This window comes from Grampus griseus (genome assembly GCF_964374135.1).
Source record: "Grampus griseus genome assembly, chromosome: 3".
Lineage (NCBI taxonomy): Eukaryota > Metazoa > Chordata > Mammalia > Artiodactyla > Delphinidae > Grampus > Grampus griseus.
In genome coordinates, this window is record NC_139019.1 from 35,606,991 (window position 1) to 35,628,451 (window position 21,461).

At 40.5% G+C, this 21,461-nt stretch overlaps 1 protein-coding gene across 1 annotated transcript in view; it reads left to right on the forward strand.

Moving 5' to 3' along the window:
* Window positions 1-21,461, forward strand: part of NIM1K (NIM1 serine/threonine protein kinase) — a 69,696-nt gene that overhangs the window by 22,688 nt on the left and 25,547 nt on the right. The window contains exon 2 of the mRNA XM_082651277.1: window positions 1,969-2,090. The gene's annotated coding sequence lies outside the window, so the exon portion shown is untranslated. The remainder of the gene's footprint in view (window positions 1-1,968; window positions 2,091-21,461) is intronic.

Below are 21,461 nucleotides of genomic sequence, written 5' to 3' on the forward strand. Positions count from 1 at the left end.
CAGGCGGTGGTCAGGATGATGGGTAAAAAGACTGGAGTGGTTTGAAGTGGGAGAATCAACAGGACTGAGTGATGGATGAGGGGAAGAGAGAAGCCAGGGACGGCGCCGAGACTTCTGACTTGGGTGGCAGGGTCGTGCCCTGCCTTTGGATTCCTACTGCTCATCATGGCTGACATTTGGCCGTGGCCCCTCCCAGGCAGGCACCCTTCCAGCATCTGTTCCCTCTGCAGAGTGCCTCCATCCTTTGCACTTAGTCCAGGCTCCAACGGGTATTTTAAAATGCCCTCATCCGAGGGCCCCCAATAAATCCCTCACAGACTTTAAAATCCTCAGGACCAGATTCAGCCTCTGACATAACCACCGTTTCAGCACAGCTCTGTCATGAGACTCCTGACACAACCTTGGCTCGGATAGGAGGGCTCAGCAGGGGCCCCCGTTCCTTTCACCCATCTCTCATCCTCCCCTTGTAGGTGGCTCCTCTGTGCAAAGGTAACCTGGTCCCCTTACTTGCTCTGGAACTGTGGCTCAGTGACAGAAGGAGAAGATGCAGCCCGTGGAGACACAGCTTTATCCCGATGACATGCATCATGTCATCAGCCACTGCCAGCCCCCAAATCTGTCTGGGAACAAAAGGCCCCAGGCAGCAGCTAAATATATCTCTGGGATTGTTTCTGAATATTCTGAAATATCCATAACTCAGTTGGGAAGAGAATTCCCCCCATGATCCTGGGACTAGAGCTCATTATACTGTTTTCTTCGGGATTCCCAAAGCCCTAACTCTGAGAGAAACAAAAACAAGTGCAGGGTGCACACCAGCTAATATTCTCCATGAGGGCTTTAACTCCCTCTTCGTGTTCCTCCAGGCCTGGTGTCAGATACTGGCCCCATAGTGCCATGTATCGTTTTCATCACCAAGATTGGAGCACCCCCTTCTGCCTGGGGGTGTATTCTACAGTCAGTTGGTAATTATGTCACCATTTCAACCACTTGACACAAAGTGCCAGGTTTCATTTCTTTCCAAGTCACCCTACTTCTGAACTCACAACTCTGGAAAATCTCAGCTTTGGAATGCTGGCCTAGACCATGCCACGTGGGTAGGCCAGTTTACTGTATCAGAGGTGAGTTACTTTTACATACACAGTCACCAGAGAGAGGCCGTGTTCCCCAGAAATCGGTGGAGGTAAACGTATACTTTTAGTCCTTAAGCCAAGAAAATCGCTGTCATAATCATAAATAGTCCAAATAGCGACAACAACAGAAGCACACGCTGAAGTATACAGGGTGAAATGTGAAAGAGCTTCTTGAATTCTCCACCTCGTCCCCTATTTCATTTCCCTCCTCCTTGGCAACAGTCGGGTACTGCGCAACCAGAACTTTTCCTGCACTTTGTAGATATCTTTCCCTATGTGTGCGTAGATGGCCACTTAAATGAAGTGACTGTTATCATGAAGCTCTCAGAGATGTGCCCATTTCATAGATCCGTACATACCCCTTATCTTTACAATGATAAATAATTCATAAAATTCAAACTAAAGTAATACAGGGCAGGGAGGAGAGGGGGAGTGTGGGCTGAGAATCACAGCAGAAATCTTCTTGATGCATAATTCAGAATCTTTCCGTGTTCAGTCTGTGATCTTTTTGCAGTTTTATACATTCAAATAATAATAATACCTGGTCTCTAAAGCTCATGCTCTGTGGGCTGCCCCATGAGATGAGATCCTTGTTATCTACTGTCACTCACCTCCTTGGGGAAATATTTTCAGCCTGAAATACCGGGTCAATTAGCAAGCACCATGGAACAGTATGTAATTCTCAGAACTGGCTCCAGAAGCCTCCTGGCTCCCTGGTGGGTGCCCCTTAAACTGCCTCGCCAACACTGTGTAATCACTTCTTCTTCAACCAGCCCCAGATTGTTCCCGCTCTGGGGAAGAAAGCGTCTCTAATTACATTTGCCTTTCTCTTCTTCAGTCGCCAAGGTCCTCTGTGCAGATGCCTGTGCTCAGCAGTTCCTGGAGCAGCAAAGGCGCAGCCAGACAGAAGGGCCCTTCCTCTCCTTTTAGAGAGCAGTGCATTTTGCTTTTCCAAGCCAGGTAGGCCTGCGTGATCTTTGACTTCACGGCTCATGTTCTTTAATGGATTTACATTATTATTTACTATGTTACTCCCTTCACACGGAAGGCCAGTTATTAATGTATTTATAATGTATTTATACATTATACATACATACATATGTATACATAAAATACATTAATGTATTTAATGTATTTTCTCTTCATGTAAAATCCAGAATGACTGCTTATACCTACATGATTTATGAATTTCCTGCCTCCCTAGAGGATGTTCTATTTCTCATCAAGATGAATATTTAGTTGATTTAAAAAAACAACTAATCTTTGATCCTGGTATACCTACTGGTATCGACCTATAAAGACATGTAAATACCCTTTATTACCATTTTCTTTCCCGAGAGCATTTAAAAATGTGGAGATGCTGTATTTTCTGTGGGCTAGATTGCTCTTTACTGAAGACCTCAGGAATGGTTTTCTGTGAAGTAAGTTGAGGGAACGTCCTTTATGGAAACCGGGTGGGGGGTTTTCCCTGTGTTTGCTCCTGGCTGGTTTGAGGCCAGCCTCCTATGAATTTTCTTTTATTTTATTGAAAGTTTATTTTATTTTTTTTATACAGCAGGTTCTTATTAGTTATCTATTTTATACATATTAGTGTATACATGTCAATCCCAATCTCCCAGTTCATCCCCCACCCCCCCCACCCCCCGCTTTCCCCCCTTGGTGTCCATACTCTTATGAATTTTAAATTGTTCATGACAACAGAAGAAGAAAAAGCTACAGCAGCTGAGACGGCAGATATAGTAGCCATGGAGATAAAAGCGCTGCTTTTTTCCCTCTGGGATGCAAAATTTGTGTTTGAATGTGAATGACATCTTGAGATCAATGCATTTGGTACAGTTCAGTAGTACAATAAAGAATGGTGTCAGAGGTTGGGTAGAAAGATAAGGGATCGAGACTTAATGAATCAAGGCTTTTGGGAAGAGGTGGGCCAAAGACGAAGTATTTTGGGAACTAGGGACAAGTCATGTAATCTCTCTGGCCCTTGTCTCCTAAGCCCTAAAGTGAAGGGCTGGGAGGGAAGGACCACTGAAGTGTCCTCCGTTTCTAACATTCTGTAATTCTTTGTTCTAGCCATTTTGAACAGTGTAGGCAAAGAACAGCAGGCAAAATCTAAATAAAAGTCTGAAAGGGGAGATAGCTGTTAAGAATGCAAGCTGGAGGGACTTCCCTGGTGGTCCAGTAGTTAAGACTCTGCACTCTTCCACTGCAGGGGGTGCAGGTTCAATCCCAGGTCCGGGAACTAAGGTCCCACATGCCATGCGGCGCAGCCAAAAAACAGAAAGTGAGCTGGGATGGAAGATGTGCGCAGAAATGTGAATGGCAGAAAGGGAACATGAATGGTCTGGAATCAGAAGGTTGTATTTAATCCAAAAATATGGTCAAGGTAGTAGGTAAAAGATTTGAAGGCAGCTGGCTGGGTAGTTTGCATTAAGTGAGTATTTTCTAGTGTAACATTTTAATTCCCTTAATTGTTTCAAATGTATTTTAACAGCTTTATTAAGATGCAATTCAAATACCATACAATTGACTCATTTAAAGTATACAGTTCAATGACTTTCAGTATATTCACAGAGCTGTGCATATTTACATCACCACAATCAGTTTTAGAATATTTTCATTACCCCTAAAAAGAAATGTTGCTCTGCTTAGCCAGTGTCCCCAGCTCCTCCCTCTAAGCCCTAGCCAACCACTAATCTACTTTCTGTTGCTATAGATTTGCCTATTCTGAACACTTCATGTAAATGGGATCATACAATATACGGTCCTTTATGACTGCTTCTTTCACCTACCAGAATGTTTTCAAGGTTTGTCCTTGCTGTACATATGTCAGTACTTCATTTCTTTTTATTGATGAATAAAAATAAATTAAATAAATAAATAAAATAAAAATCATATAAATGAATAATTATAACAATATGTTGTTTTATTTTTAACATATAAAGATACAATAGTTGTAACAATAATAGTACAACAAAGAGGAGGAGGGAATGGAGCTATTTTACTTATCCATTCATCAGTTGATGGATATTTGGGTTGTTTCTACTTTTTAGCTATTATGAATTATGCTGCTATGAACATTTGTATATAAGTTTTTGTGTGGACATGTTTTCATTTCTCTAAGGTATATACCTAGGAGAGGAATTGCTAGTTTATGAGATAACTATATTCAACTGTTTTAAAAACTGACAGATTGTTTTTCAAGGCGCTGCACCATTTCACATTCCCACCAGCAGTGTATGAAGTTTCCAGTTCCTCCACATCCTCTCTAACACTTGCTATTACCTGTCTTTTTTATTCTAGCCATCCTAGTGGATGTGAAGTGGTATCTCATTGTGGTTTTGCATTCCCTGATGGCTCATGATGTTGAGCATCTTTATATGTTTTTAGTGGCCATCTGTATATCTTCTTTGGAGAAATGTCTATTTAGATCCTTTGCCCATTTTTATTATTTATTTATTTATTAATAAATTTATTTATTTACTTTTGGCTGCGTTGTGACTTCGTTGCTTCACCCAGGCTTTCTCTAGTTGTGGCAAGCAGGGGCTACTCTTCGTTGCAGTGTGCGGGCTTCTCATCTCGCTGGCTTCTCTTGTGGAGCACGGGCTCTAGGCGCACGGGCTTCAGTAGTTGTGGCATGCAGGCTCAGTAGTTGTGGCTCACAGGCTCTAGAGCGCAGGCTCTGTAGTTGTGGCGCACGGGCTTAGTTGCTCCGCGGATGTGGGATCTTCCCGGACCAGGGCTCGAACCCGTGTCCCCTGCATTGGCAAGCGGATTCCTAACCACTGCGCCACCAGGGAAATCCCCTTTGCCCATTTTTAATTGGGTTATTTGTCTTTTTATTTGAGTTATTTTTTGTGTTATCTTTTTATTTTTAATTGAGTTATTTTATTTATAGATTCTCGACACAAATCTTAACACTAGACCACCAGGGAACTCCCAGAACCTAGTTTAAATTTATACTAACTCAATTTTAGTGAAATCAAGAAACTTTACTCCTTTATAGCTCCATTCCCTCCTCCTCTTTGTTGTACTATTATTGTTATAACTATTGTATCTTTATATACTAAAAATAAAACAGCATATTGTTATAATTATTCATTTCTATGATTTAATGTCTTTTAAAGAAGCTGAGAGAAGAAAGGATAGCAAGTGTAGATAGACTTGAGGATTATTACAAACCCCTTGAGTGAAGAAATCCTCTCTACTTTGTTTCATTATCATATCCCCTGCACCTAGAACAGTGTTTGTCACATAGTAGATGCTCATTTAATATATAAATGAATGAATAATGATCTCCATACAGACAATCAATGAAGTCCCAGAGAGAGACAGTCCCAATAAGATGTAGAGATGAGTAATGAAGAGATTAAAATTAAGAGAATAAGTTTGCGTGACTTGTGTGTATTGGGGGAGAGGTAATAATCATAATGAGAAGAAGTGAGAGTGTCTTTCTTATTCAGTGCCATATGTGTCTGAGGCTTAACACGGTGTTGGCACATAGCAGATGCTCAATAAATGTTGAATGAATGAATGATGCATCCTATGGCTGGTGCAGATCTTGGAGGATGAGGCAAGAGAGTTTCAGTCTTAGAAGTCCCTGTGTTGGGACTTCCCTGGTGGTCCAGTGGTTAAGACTCTGTGCTTCAAATGCAGGGGGCCCAGGTTCGATCCCTGGTCAGGGAACTAGATCCCGTTTGCCGCAACTAAGATCCCGCCTGCCGCACCTAAGACCTGGCGCAGCCAAATAAATAAAATATATTTTTTTTAAATAAAGAAGAAGTCCCTGTGTTCCCCAAATGAATACAATCTCTGTCTCTTCTCAGTGCCTCTGTCTCTAAACTGGTGCTTCTCCTGGGGTCTCACCTTGTGTCCCACATCCCCACTGGACTGCCTGGACCACCTGCTCCCTTTGTGGGTCCTAAGCAGGATGTCCAATTACTGAAGGATAAGAAGTGCAAGCCTATTGGTTAAGACTGAGCAGAGGGAAGACAGAATAAATTTATCATTAACCAAGCTGGTAGGGTGGAGGGTGGGCAGTGAGAAGGGGAAGAAGAAAATTATTAGTGATTGGCGGAGGCAACTGAGAGAAAACCTGTGATCTCCTACATTTGTATACTCATTCATTCACCCACAACATTTATTGAAAGCTTGCATAGAACAAAGTGCTCAGCTTTCCTTATGCCAAATATTAAGTCCTAGACATAAAAAATTACTGTATTGTAAAAACATTCTGGAAATAACTATATAGCCCGCTGTGGTGGTGAAGATGAGCCCCGAGACTGGAGCCTCCCTGCCTGGGCTTGAATCCTGGATGGGTGGAGTCGCCTGACCTCCCTTTCTGTAAAACCGAGAATTCATGTAAGGATTAAATGGTTAATACACATAAAGCACCTAGAATAGTGCCCACCCCATCGTATGTATTATATTATGTAAGAGCTAACTATTATTATTGATGTAATAATTGTTATCAAACAAAGACTAGAATAGTTGAGATTATCAATAAATTTCAATAAAAGTTTAGACTTCCCATTTTCCATACTACATATCTATCTAGGCTTCTCCTTAGTAGCAGCCAATTATGTATATATGTATTTATTTATTTTACAGCTTGAGCGAATGAGAAGCAACAACTCTCTTCTTATATATATTTATTTCATTTTGTTATGTGGTTACTGTGGTAAAGAGCTGTTTTCTACCTCTGAAAAACGAGCTTTACTCCAGAGGTTACCAGAACAGAGAGGAGCCCCCTGGATGGATAATTCAGAGGGCAGGAAAGCAGTTGCTTTTCTTTCAAATTAGGTTGATCTGAATGAATTCCTGCCTGAAATTTCAAAGCCATGGCAGATCAATGGGCTCAGGAATCAAAGACACCAAAGGTGATGTTTCTAATGTAAATGTATGAGCCATTCAAAACACTAATTAATGGCTGTTCCTAGCTGGTTGTATCATGTAAAAGAGCAGCGTCATGAAAGATTCTTTTTTAAGGTTTAAAAAAAAATCTTTAGATTAGAAAGATACAGTAGAAAGGTTGGATGTTTATTTCCATCGCTGAATGCAAGAACCGCCCCTTCCCCCCTACTCCCGTATTCCCCATAAGTGTTCCACAACCCACTTGCATTGCTTGGACCCTTAAAGTTCACTTGTACAATTAAGATTTGTCTTACTGTAGAACTGCAGGGTCCCTTCCGGTCAATTTTCTCAGTTGAAACATAGAACACACTTTAAACACCGAACATCGGTACCCAATGTGCTTATCTCAGCAGCAGATCGCCTATTTTAAGCCAGGCACGCACAGTGAGTGTCCAGGTCGTTGGAGCCTTAGTAAACTCATCATGTGGAGAGGGGGGTTTGGGCACATAATACGTGTTTAATAAATGTTTGCTAAATGAATGAATGATGGTGGTGATGGTGAGCTGAAAATACATTTATCATAAATAGGAGTCTTATCTAGATTTTTCACCCTGAATGATCCCAGACAAGTCATTTAACCGGATCATTTCATGCCTTGGTTTCCATGTCTTTAAAAGAAAGTATTGATATAATTAGTGGTTTTAGGAGTAGACTAGAGCTATGTTAATTCAAAATAATTACACTGAAGACTTCTACTGCCGAACTCACCTGGTTACAGCAAGGAGCAGGGAAGCAGTCTAAACATCAGGTTATACATTTGTCAACACAGTCTTACACTGGTCGTCAGGAAAGTGAGCGCTCGCTCTTACTTGGCCTGAGGTGCCTTCTAGGGAGGGATGCTATCAGGTAAAACAAATAACAGTGGATATGCAGCTACACAATTATTTATCCTCATTAACTATCCAAAGTAAGAGGAAGAAATAACACATTTAAGTAAAATGATCACATTATATATCATCCAAACAATGACACTTTTTTTTTTTTTTTTTTTTTTTTGCGGTACGCGGGCCTCTCGCTGTTGTGGCCTCTCCCATTGCGGAGCGCAGGCTCTGGACGCGCAGACTCAGCGGCCATGGCTCACGGGCCCAGCCGCTCCGCGGCATGTGGGATCTTCCCGGACCGGGGCACAAACCCGTGTCCCCTGCATCGGCAGGCGGACTCTCAACCACTGCGCCACCAGGGAAGCCCCAATGACACTTTTGAGAATACAGAAAGGAGGTAATATTAATCACATTGGGAAACGCATGGACAGTATTAGGCAAACCAGAATGTACAGTCAGCCTAGGTCTATGCCATGTCCAGAAGCAGTCTCAAGTGTGCAGGATCAATTTTGCCCTTTTTGAACTAACTCAAAATTTTCCCTTCCTGACCTCACCGTTTGCCTGTGATAGAACTCTCAATCCTCTTGAGATCTACGGTAGATCACTTGTAGCTTCAGCTTTTTTGCTAGTTACAGCATCTGTGTTTCTCATTATAAAATCATTAGCATTACCTAGGCAACGAAGAATGAGGCATATGCCTTCTGCTCCATTTGGTGAAATTCTTCCTCTGTTTTTAGCTAATTTCCGTATGTGAGTGTTCTACTGTTATTCACACCTTATTTTGTCTGATTTTCTACAGGTCCTGGTGCCCTGTACACATTCTCCTAAATTTGCTGACTACACGTTTCAGTTCTACTAGTGAATCTTGATAACTTTTCTTCCTCCTATAAGATAGATTTCCCCTCTAACTAGCACTGCCCACTCAATAGTCGTAGGATATTGACACCTCGGCTGGCTGTACCCGCTAGAATATCCATGTATTCTGGTGGAAAAGAGCCAGATCTTTTATACATTTGCTCAACAAATATTTAATTGAGCTCTTATTGTGTGCCAAATACTGTTTAGAGTCCTGGATATATAATCTAGTCTTTGATCTGTCTGCTGGTTTTCTTAATGGTATCTTTTGATACCTGTAAATTTTAAATGCTGATAAAGTCAAACTTATCAAATTTTTTTTCCCTCTTACTGTTTGTGTTTTTTGTATCCAGTCCAAAAAACTTGCCCTACTTCAAAGTCCTGGAGATATACTTCTAGAAGCTTTATGGTGTTAGGTTTTATGTTTAAGTCAGTGACATATCTCGGATTAATTTTTGTGCCTGGTGTGGGATAAAGGTCAAGGTTCAACTTTTATTTACACAGACATCCAGTAGATCCAACACCATTTGTTAAAAAAGACTTGCCTTTCCCCACTGAATTGGCTTGGCGCCTTGGTGGAAAATCAATTGACCGTATATATGGGTCAATTCCTGGACTCTCTTTTGATTTTTTGGTCTATCCTTACACACTGTCTCAATTACTGTAGCTCTTATGAATATAGTCCGTATAAGTCAAATATGATCACTACCCTGAAGGAGCTTACAATCTGATTTATGAGAGAGACAGTCAACATAGAAGTCATAATAGTACAAAGAGGTGGAGAAAGTCACAGTGCTAGCCACAGATGTTGGAAGTACAAAAGAGAACTCCACCTGGTTTAGGTGTGTAGGTACACAAGCTACCTGAAGGAGGTAACACCTAAAATGATCCTTAAGGGATCAGTAGGAATTTGCAGAAGAGTAGGCCTGGTGCCCTCCAGTAAGAGTGAGAAGACCAGTGCGGCTGGGTGGAGTGAGTGAGGTGGAGATTGGAAGAGATGACATCAAAGAAGAAGGGGATCACATTGGGCTGAGCCTTGAAGGCCATTTTAAGGGTCTTAGCTTTTACTCTGAGTGAGAAGGGAAGCCATCCAAGGGTTTTGAGTAGAGAAGTGACATGATCTGACGTCTTTTAGAAGGATCTTCCTGGATGCTCTGTTTGAAACAGACGATGTCTGAGCTGGTCTCAGAGCTTCTATCTTACCTGGCTGGTGGGTGCCAGATAAAACAGAAGCTCTGAGACCAGCTGCAGAGACTGTAACTATAATCCAGTCAAAAGCTGTTGGTGGCTTGGACTCAATGGTAATACTGGGATGACTGTGGTTTGGGTAATAATGGGATAAAGGGATTGTGTTCTGGATATATTTTGAAAATAGAGCCAGTGAGATCTGCTGACAGATTGAACATGAGATATAAGATAAAAAGAGGAGTCCAGGTTTTCGGCTTCAGCTAGAAGCATGTGTTGCCAGTCCCCAATATGTGAGAGCAAGCCTGGAGAAGAAAGTCAGAAGCTTGGTTTTCCTACTTTAGAGTAAATATGAGAGACTGCTACCCAAAGTACGAGCCATTTCCCCTACAGAGAAACCAGGTGGAGATAAAGTCATCATGTGAGTCGTCAAGCCCAGCGTGAGCAGCACCGTCCTAGGTGGTGGGGAACCTAGGGGAATGGACGTGACCCCCGCACGCGGACCCTGCTCTTGAGGAGAGCTGCGAGGGGGCTTGATTCACACAAATGAAATGGAAGAAATGTGACGTCAAGGACCAGACTGTGGATGCAGATCTCAGGTGCCACAGGAGAGTGGCAGTGTGGTCAGGAGTACTTCAAGTATGCTTCTAGAAGGAAATGGGAAAGAAGCCATCTTCGCAGGTTGGGGAAAACTTAGAGAGGAAAAGGCAAAACTGTGGTGCTAAGCAGGAGCCACTAGAGACACAGATATTCTAGGCCTGGCTGGAAGGTTGTCAGAAGGATTTTTAAAATTTGGTTCCTGGCCCATAGTAGGCACCTGAGAAAGGATAGCTAGTAGTACGTGTTATATGGGGGGAATAATGGAGATAAAATTATGAGTCAAACTTCCTGACTTCAGCCCCACCCCCATGTCAACACCTACTCCTTTGATGCCCTTTCTCCCTTCCTAGGTTGTCTTCTAATACCTCTATTAGAAACCTTCAAATCTGGCTTTCTGAATTGTTTGTGAGGGGAAAAGGGAATTCCACTGTCCTATTTCAGCAGGTTCATGCAGGCTTATGGGGTTTTAATCATCTCACTTGTGTGAAGACTACAAAGGTCCAGAGGGGGGCAATGTGACTCTTGGACTTCAGGAGGGCTTTCTTTTCCTACAAATGCTTTGGAATTCATCCCCTTGTCCCCTGCCACCAGCACCCCTCACGTACCTCCACTGCTGGGTAACTATTTAAGAATCCTCAGATGTGTTTCTTGTAGGATGTAAAGGGATCACTTATGATGGATAGGAGGATCTTAGTAAAGGTTTCAAATTTTACTTGAAATTTGAATTTTTTATGATGGTGAAAGTAAGAGCTTTTATTCTGAAATGCTGCCCTCCTCCATGACTGTAGCGCTGCAGCCCTCCTGCCATGATAGACTTTCTTGAGTTCTGCTCAAAGAGAAAAAAATGTTTTTTCGAACACCCCCTATGGCCATCACTCAAACGTTGCTCCTGCTTCTTAGTGAACACACTACATTAGAGTTGAAGAAAGTTATAAGGCAGCAGAAGAGCAGTGTCTGCTTTGACTTGCAAATATTTTTAATCCCTTAAAAATAAACCACGAGCTGCAAAGAGGCATGAGTGTTCCTGTACTGTGTTTCCTAAATTAGTTATTCCTGAGGAGATGTAGGATACATTTTGTTTTTCTGCTCAGGGCCACCTGCTTGTGATTCAACCCATGGTTTCGTTCTGTACCTTAATGCCATTCCTTATTTGTATGGAGGCAACCATGCTCCCTCAGAAGAGCTGGGAAGATCTGTGTTTTGGAAATGAATTATAACTGAGATTCATATCTTTATGGGGAAGGGCCTGAGTTTCTGCCATGTTGCTTCTGGAACTTGACCCCATTCTCTTCCTCATGTGTTTGAAATTCCTGGTTTCACATGTTGTAAGGTTAACTTAAATATACAATCTCCACGCTCTTGGAGGGCAACTTTAAGGGCAACTTTCTTAATTTCAGTTGGCCTTAGTTTTGTTTTTCGTTTTAATCTGTGAAAAGGAAGTGACAGTACCTTACCTCACAGGGTGGCCATGTCATTCATCCATTCATTCACTTATTCATCCATTTCACTGTTGTCTGTTGTAAAATACCTAGCATTATAAAATTACAAACATTATATTTTTGATCTAGTAGATTTTAACAAATTTTAAAATTGCATTCTAGAAAAATTTAATACAGATACAAAAAAGGTGCAAAGAACGTTATAAACCTCCATGTGCTCATCACCCAGCTTCAAAAATGATCAATTCAGGGCTTCCCTGGTGGCACAGTGGTTGAGAGTCCGCCTGCCGATGCAAGGGACATGGGTTCGTGCCCCGGTCCACGAAGATCCCACATGCTGAGGAGCGGCTGGGCCCGTGAGCCATGGCCGCTGGGCCTGCGCGTCCGGAGCCTGTGCTCCGCAATGGGAGAGGCCACAACAGTGAGAAGCCCGCGTACCGCAAAAAAAAAAAAATCAATTCATGGGTCAGTCTTGTTACATTTAAATTCCTATCATTTTCTCCACTCATTATTTTGAAACAAATTCCAGACATATTATTTTATCTAACAATCATTTTTAAAGATTAATGTTTATCCTATTAAAAACCTAATTAAACCGTTTTTAGCATTTTAAACTGCCTTTATAATTTAATCTATTTCATTTCCTTTTAAAGTACTTTATTTGATTAGAAAAAATAACTTTCAGAATACTAATAATTCTTATAAATATAATGATAAGCATACAAACAGGGTAAACCTTAAGTTCTCTTAAATATGTTCCAGTGCTACTTATAAACAGTAAAATTTCCACGAAACCACCAAAGTCAATTATTCAATTCTTCATTTTAAATTAGAGTCACAAATCTATTTTGTTACTTTATTATGCCAATTTTCTTCACATTACAAGTATATAAAATACCAGTTTCATACAGGTTCATCAAAACAAAAATATTAATAATATGGGATTTGAGTCTCTTAAACATTTCTGGTTTTGCTGCTAAATCTTCCCAAGGTTAAAAGATACTTAATTGAAGGGAGTTCCCTGGCAGCCTAGTGGTTAGGGTTACAGGCTTTCACTGCCCTGGCCTGGTCCGGGTTCAATCCCTGGTTGGGGAACTGAGATCCTGCAAGCCACGTGGTGTGGCAAAAGAACAAAACACAAACAAACAAAAAAAACCTTAATCACTAAGAAACTACTATGTCATCCTAGACCTCACAGAGGTGGGCCCTTCCCACCCAGCTGGCTACATTTGTGGATTAAACTCCACTACTCTGTTTTCTGTTTCATTCTATACTGAATTGTTTTCATAATCTTCCTTTTGGGACCTAAATTCTTACAGCTATTTAACTGACAGTTAATTGAGGATTTTATAGCTTTATCTAACTCTGAAGTCAGAGTTGTAAGAAAATGCCAGAAAAAGATTTGTAAGAATGAATTCGATGGTGGGACTTCCCTAGTGGCACAGTGGTTAAGAATCTGCCTGCCAATGCAGGGGACACAGGTTCGAGCCCTGGTCCGGGAAGATCCCACATGCCGTGGAGCGACTAAGCCTGTGCACCACAACTACTGAGCCTGCGAGCCACAACTACTGAAGCCCGCAAGCCTAGAGTCCGTGCTCCGCAACAAGAGAAGCCAATGCAATGAGAAGCCCGTGCACCGCAAAGAAGAGTAGCCCCCTGCTCACCACAACTAGAGAAAGCCCGCGCCCAGCAATGAAAAAAACAACGCAGCCAAAAAGTGAAGAAAGAAAGAAATTTATTAGAAAAAAAAGAAGAATGAATTCAATGTTCAAATAAACTTGGAGAACACTGAATTAAACAAACAAACACAAACAAAAAACAGATTTTATTTGTGTGTGTTTTAAACACCAGAAGATCATGAGTTACTAATACAAATATCTAAGAAAGGTGTAATATGTACCATTCCCAGATGTATTTGACTATGGACCTGTGGACTGCCATCCCCTTTTTTTCTGATGATGTTCCTATAAAACCTAGAGCAGAATTGGCAAATTAGCAACCTGACGGCTAAATCTGGCCTGAAGGTTCAGTTTCACTAGGCCACACAGTGTTTTTACAATATTTAAGCCACCATTTAAAAATTGAGAGAGTTGACCAAAAATTTATTGATTTCCAGTTGCCTTTAAAGAATTAAAAGGCTTGGAAAAAGTAAGCCTGCCTTCCAGCATGGCTACCCAGGCTGTTGCTGAGCCTGGGCTGCCTCGTCATGCTGGGCATGGGGGCTCCACTAAGCCCCATTGAACACCTGTACGGCCCTCCTGGGCATTTGCGTGTGTGACCTTGATGGTCAAGAGAACCTCAAGTGAGGTAGAGCTCAGTGAGGGAAGAGCTGATGTAAGCCCATCAGCCTGGGTGGACTGGCCATGGATGTGAGTGTAAGCGGAATGGGGAGACCCCAGCCTCCTGGCTGGGAAAGTAGCTTGTGAGATCAAGTGGGGCAAGAGGGCGTGTCAGGAGCCGCGCTGCTGTTCCTCACTAGGGCAGAACCAGTTCACGTTCATTTTCCATTTGCTTCAAAGTTTCCCAGCTGCCACCACCCCCAACTCCCCTCCCGTGGGGATCCTGACAAATATGCTGAGGAATAAAAAGCTCGGGCCAAAAGCTAATATGGTGCAAATAATTTCTAAATGTTAAAATAGATTTTCAAATGAAGCATGTTTGCTAATGATCTCCCCCGAGGGCCCACCATGTCTGAGGAGGATTATGTGGGCTTTGGCTGTCCTCGCCTTCTGTTTTCACACATAGAGAAAACCCAGCTATTTTCTAAGCAGCCCAGTGCCTGGCCTTGCCAACCAAGGAAGAGGTTGTCTGAGAGCCTTGCCCAGAAGTTTTGTAATTTAAACTCAGACAAAGAGAACAAAGACGAAATGGTTTTCTTTGATATTATTTTCACAGTGGGTTGCAAGTCAAGAAAATAAATGACCGAGTAAGCTCCGTTTTCTTTAATCTTATTGAATGCATTGCTATGCATCCACAGTAAGCTAATAATTAAGGACCATTCTGCCTCCTCAGAGACTTTGATCTATAATGACACGACTCTATATTTTTGGCTGGTTGGGTTTCTAAGCTCTCATTAATGTCCATAAAAATTGGTCAAAATCAAAAGGGCAGAGAGTAAAATGACAGCAAACCATGCTTGCATCTAAGAAAAGGGAGGATTTCGTCTGCAATTAGGTATGTCATAATTTCCATTATTGCTTATTTTCAACATGATATAGTTTGATATTTTAGGACACTACTAGAAAGCAGTCCAAATATAAACTATTTATAGCAATGCCACAACGTGTAATCAGGATTTCTGTTTCCAGACATCTAAGAAAAGTCTTTAGGAAAAAAAATCCTGCAAAATAAAAATGAATATCCACAGCCACACAGGATTTATCTTGCTAGTTGGATTTTTTCTTTTACTTTTTTTATTCTATTGGAATATGTGAGAAGCTGGAGTTTTTCCTCACTCATTACTAATTTTGAAATTTCTGAGATTTGTTGGCAATTCAATTACAGTAGAAACCGTATGTCTTTGTTTATTGGGAGCACAATAGTGTGAGTCTGGGAATTCTAATAAATAGATGTTGGACTTCATGAATTGATTACCCCCTTTTCTTGTCTTTTTTTCTCTATTGTTCATCTCTTCTAGATTTTTTTAAACAACTCTTTGATTGAATTCCTTAATTTAAATTTCTAATAGAGAACTTTCTTATTCTCTGAGGGTTTTTATTTTGGTTTACTTTAGTTTTAGAATTTTGTTCTTGTTTTATGGATGCAGTATTTTGTCTTTTGTCTTCTGCTTCCTGCAATGCTTTCTGTTTCCTTCAAGTTCCTTTCAGTCACTGCTGTTTTGGTTGGGTATGCTTTCTTTCTTTTTTCTTTTTTAACATCTTTATTGGAGCATAATTGCTTTACAATGGTGTGTTAGTTTCTGCTTTATAACAAAGTGAATCAGCTATACATATACATATATCCCCATATCTCCTCCCTCCTGCATCTCCCTCCCACCCTCCCTCTAGGTGGTCACAAAGCACCTAGCTGAGCTCCCTGTGCTATGTGGCTGCTTCCCACTAGCTACCTACTTTACATTTGGTAGTGTATATATGTCCATGCCACTCTCTCACTTTGTCCCAGCTTACCCATGTCCTCAAGTCCATTCTCTACATCTGCGGCTTTATTCCTGTCCTGCCCCTAGGTTCTTCAGAACCATTTTGTTGTTGTTGTTAGGATTCCATATATATGTGTTAGCATATGGTATTTGTTTTTCTCTTTCTGACTTACTTCACTCTGTATGACAGTCTCTAGGTCCCTCCACCTCACATCAAATAACTCAATTTCGTTTCTTTTTATGGCTGAGTAATATTCCATTGTATATATGTGCCACATTTTCTTTATCCATTCATCTGTCGATGGACACTTAGGTTGCTTCCATGTCTTGGCTATTGTAAATAGAGCTGCAATGAACATCGCAGTACATGACTCTTTTTGAATTATGGTTTTCTCAGGGTATATGCCCAGTAGTGGGATTGCTGTGTCGTATGGTAGTTCTATTTTTAGTTTTTTGAGGAACCTCCATACTATTCTCCATAGTGGCTGTATCAATTTACATTCCTACCAACAGTGCAGCAGGGTTCCCTTTTCTCCACACCCTCTCCAGCATTTATTGTTTGTAGATTTTTTGATGATGGCCATTCTGACTGGTGTGAGGTGATACCTCATTGTAGTTTTGATTTGCATTTCTCTAATGATTAGTGATGTTGAGCATCCTTTCATGTGTTTGTTGGCAATCTGTATATCTTCTTTGGAGAAATGTCTATTTAGGTCTTCTGCCCATTTTTGGATTGGGTTGTTTCATTTTTTGATATTGAGCTGCATGAGCTGCTTGTATATATTGGACATTAATCCTTTGTCAGTTACTTCGTTTGCAAATATTTTCTCCCATTCTGAGGGTTGTCTTTTCGTTTTGTTTATGGTTTCCTTTGCTGTGCAAAAGCTTTTAAGTTTCACTAGGTCCCATTTGTTTATTTTTGTTCTTATTTCCATTTCTCTAGGAGGTGGGTCAAAAAGGATCGTGCTGTGATTTATGTCATGGAATGTTCTGCCTATGTTTTCCTCTAAGAGTTTTATAGCATCTGGGCTTACATTTAGGTCTTTAATCCATTTTGAGTATAGTTTTGTGTATGGTGTTAGGGAGTGTTCTAATTTCATTCTTTTACATGGAGCTGTCCAGTTTTCCCAGCACCACTTATTGAAGAGGCTGTCTTTTCTTCACTGTATATTCTTGCCTCCTTTATCAAAGATAAGGTGACTATATGTGTGTGGGTTTATCTCTGGGCTTTCTATCCTGTTCCATTGATCTATATTTCTGTTTTTGTGCCAGTACCATACTGTCTTGATTATTGTAGCTTTGTAGTATACTCTGAAGTCAGGGAGCCTGATTCCTCCAGCTCTGTTTTTGTTTCTCAAGATTGCTTTGGCTATTCGGGGTCTTTTGTGTTTCCATACAAATTGTGAAATTTTTTGTTGTAGTTCTGTGAAAAATGCCATTGGTAGTTTGATAAGGATTGCATTGAATCTGTAGATTGCTTTAGGTAGTATAGTCACTTCCACAATGTTGATTCTTCCAGTCCAAGAACATGATATATCTCTCCATCTGTTTGTATCATATTTAATTTCTTTCATCAGTGTCTTATAGTTTTCTGAGTACAGGTCTTTTGTCTCCTTAGGTAGGTTTATTCCTAGGTATTTTATTCTTTTTGTTGCAATGGTAAATGGAGTGTTTTCTTAATTTCACTTTCAGATTTTTCACCAAGAGTGTATAGGAATTCTAGAGAGTTCTATGCATTAATTTTGTATCCTGCTACTTTACCAGATTCATTGATTAGCTCTAGTAGTTTTCTGGTAGCTTCTTTAGGATTTTCTTTGTATAGAATCATGTCATCTTCAAACAGTGACAGCTTTACTTCTTCTTTTCCGATTTGGATTCCTTTTATTTCTTTTTCTTCTCTGATTGCTGTGGCTAAAACTTCCAAAACTATGTTGAATAATAGTGGTGAGAGTGGGCAACCTTGTCTTATTCGTGATCTTAATGGAAATGGTTTCAGTTTTTCACCATTGAGAATGATGTTGGCTGTGGGTTTGTCATATACGGCCTTTATTATGTTGAGGTAAATTCCCTCTGTGCCTACTTTCTGGAGGGTTTTTATCATAAATGGGTGTTGAATTTTGTTCAAAGCTTTTTCTGCATCTGTTGAGATGATCATATGGTTTTTCTCTTTCAATTTGTTAATATGGTGTAACACATTGATTGATTTGCATATATTGAAGAATCCTTGCATTCCTGGGGTAAACCGCACTTGATCATGGTGTATGATCCTTTTAGTGTGCTGTTGGATTCTGTTTGCTAGTATTTTGTTGAGTATTTTTGCATCTATGTTCATCGGTGATATTGGCCTGTAGTTTTCTTTTTTTGTGGCATCTTTGTCTGGTTTTGATATCAGGGTGATGGTGGCCTCGCAGAATGATTTTGGAGTGTTCCTCCCTCTGCAGTTTTTTGGAAGAGTTTGAGAAGAATAGGTGTTAGCTCTTCTCTAAATGTTTGATAGAATTCACCTGTGGAGCCATCTGGTCCTGGACTTTTGTTTGTTGGAAGAATTTTTTTTTTTTTTTTTTTTTTTTTGCGGTACACGGGTCTCTCACTGTTGTGGCCTCTCCAGTTGCGGAGCACAGGCTCCGGATGCGCAGGCTCAGCGGCCATAGCTCATGGGCCCAGCCGCTCTATGGCATGTGGATCTTCCCGGACCGGGGCACGAACCCGTGTCCCCTGCATCAGCAGGCGGACTCTCAACCACTGCACCACCAGGGAAGCCCTGTTGGAAGATTTTTAATCAGTGTTTCAATTTCAGTGTTTGTTATTGGTTTGTTTATATTTTCTCTTTCTTCCTGGTTCAGTCTCGGAAGGTTGTACTTTTCTAAGAATTTGTCCATTTCTTCCAGGTTGTCCATTTTATTGGCATAGAGTTGCTTGTAGTATCTCTCATGATCCTTTGTATTTCTGCAGTGTCAGTTATTACTTCTCCTTTTTCATTTCTAATTCTATTGATTTGAGTCTCCTCCCTTTTTTTCTTGATGAGTCTGGCTAATTTATCAATTTTGTTTATCTTTTTATAGAACCAGCTTTTAGTTTTATTGACCTTTGCTATCATTTCCTTCATTTCATTTTCATTTATTTCTGATCTGATCTTTATGATTTCTTTCCTTCTGCTAACTTTGGGGGGTTTTTGTTCTTCTTTCTCTAATTGCTTTAGGTATAAGTTTAGGTTGTTTATTTGAGCTGTTTCTTGTTTCTTGAGGTAGGGTTGTATTACTATAAACTTCCCTCTTAGAACTGCTTTTGTTGCATCCCATAGGTTTTGGGTCATCGTGTTTTCATTGTCATTTGTTTCTAGGTATTTTTTGATTTCCTCTTTGATTTCTTCAGTGATCTCTTGGTATTTAGTAGTGTATTCGTTACCCTCCATATGTTTGTATTTTTTACAGGTTTTTTTCCTGTAACTGATATCTAGTCTCATAGCATAGTGGTCAGCAAAGATACTTGATGTGATTTCAATTTTCTTAAATTTACCAAGGCTTGATTTGTGACCCAAGATATGATCTATCCTGAAGAATGTTCCCTGAGCACTTGAGAAGAAAGTGTAATCTGCTGTTGTTGGATGGTATGTCCTATAAATATCAATTAAGTCCATCTTCTTTAATGTATCATTTAAAGCTTGTATTTCCTTATTTATTTTCATTTTGCATCATCTGTCCATTGGTGAAAGTGGGGTGTTAAAGTCCCCTACTATGAATGTGTTACTGTCGATTTTTCTTTTTATGGCTATTAGCATTTGCCTTATGTATTAAGGTGCTCCTATGTTGGGTGCATAAATATTTACAATTGTTATATCTTCCTCTTGGATCGACCCCTTGATCATTATGTGGTGTCCTTCTTTGTCTCTTCTAATAGTCTTTATTTTAAAGTCTATTTTGTCTGATATGAGAATTGCTACTCCAGCTTTCTTTTGATTTCCATTTGCATGGAATATCTTTTTCCATCCCCTCACTTTCAATCTGTATGTGTCCCTACGTCTGAAGTGGGTCTCTTGCAGACAGCATATATACGGGTCTTGTTTTTGTATCCATTCAGCCAGTCTGTGTCTTTTAGTTGGAGCATTTAATCCATTTACATTTAAGGTAGTTATCGATATGTATGTTCCTATTACCATTTTCTTAATTGTTTTGAGTTTGTTATTGTAAGTCTTTTCCTTCTCATGTGTTTCCTGCCTAGAGAAGTTCCTTTAGCATTTGTTGTAGAGCTGGTTTGGTGGTGCCGCATTCTCTTAGCTGTTGCTTGTCTGTAAAGGTTTTAATTTCTCCATCGAATCTGAATGACATCCTTGCTGGGTAGAGTAATCTTGGTTGTAGGTTTTTCTCCTTCATCACTTTAAATATGTCCTGCCAGTCCCTTCTGGCTTGCAGAGTTTCTGCTGAAAGATCAGCTGTTAACCTTATGGGGATTCCCTTGTATGTTAATTGTTGCTTCTCCCTTGCTATTTTTAATATTTTTTCTTTGTAGTTAATTTTTTTTTTTTTTTTTTGGTGCAGTACGCGGGCCTCTCACTGTTGTGGCCTCTCCCATTTCGGAGCACAGGCTCCGGACGCACAGGCTCAGCGGCCATGGCTCACGGGCCCAGCCGTTCCGCGGCATGTGGGATTTTCCTGGACTGGAGCACGAACCCGTGTCCCCTGCATTGGCAGGCAGACTCTCAACCACTGCGCCATCAGGGAAGCCCTGTAGTTAATTTTTGATAGTTTTATTAATATGTGTCTTGGCATGTTTCTCCTTGGATTTATGCTGTATGGGACTCTCTGTGCTTCCTGGACTTGACTGACTATTTCCTTACCCATATTAAGGAAGTTTTCAACTATAATCTCTTCAAATATTTTCTCAGTCCCTTTTTTTTTCTCTTCTTTTTGGATCCCTATAATTTGAATGTTGGTGCATTTAATGTTGTCCCAGAGGTCTCTGAGATTGTCCTCAATTCTTTTCATTCTTTTGTCTTTATTCTGCTCTGCGGTAGTTGTTTCCACTACTTTATCTTCCAGGTCACTTATCCATTCTTCTGCCTCAGTTATTCTTCTATTGATTCCTTCTAGAGAATTTTAATTTCATCTATTGTGTTGTTCATCATTGTTTGCTCTTTAGTTCTTCTAGGTCCTTGTTAAACATTTCTTGTACTTTCTCCATTCTATTTCCAAGATTTTGGATCATCTTTACTGTCGTTACTTTGAATTCTTTTTCAGGTAGACTGCCTGTTTCCTCTTCATTTGTTAAGTCTGGTGGGTTTTTACCTTGCTCCTTCATCTGCTGTGTATTTCTCTGTGTTCTCATTTTGCTTAACTTACTGTGTTTGGGTCTCCTTTTTGCAGGCCACAGATTTGTAGTTCCTGTTGTTTTTGGTGTCTGCTCCCAGTGGGTAAGGTTGGTTCAGTGG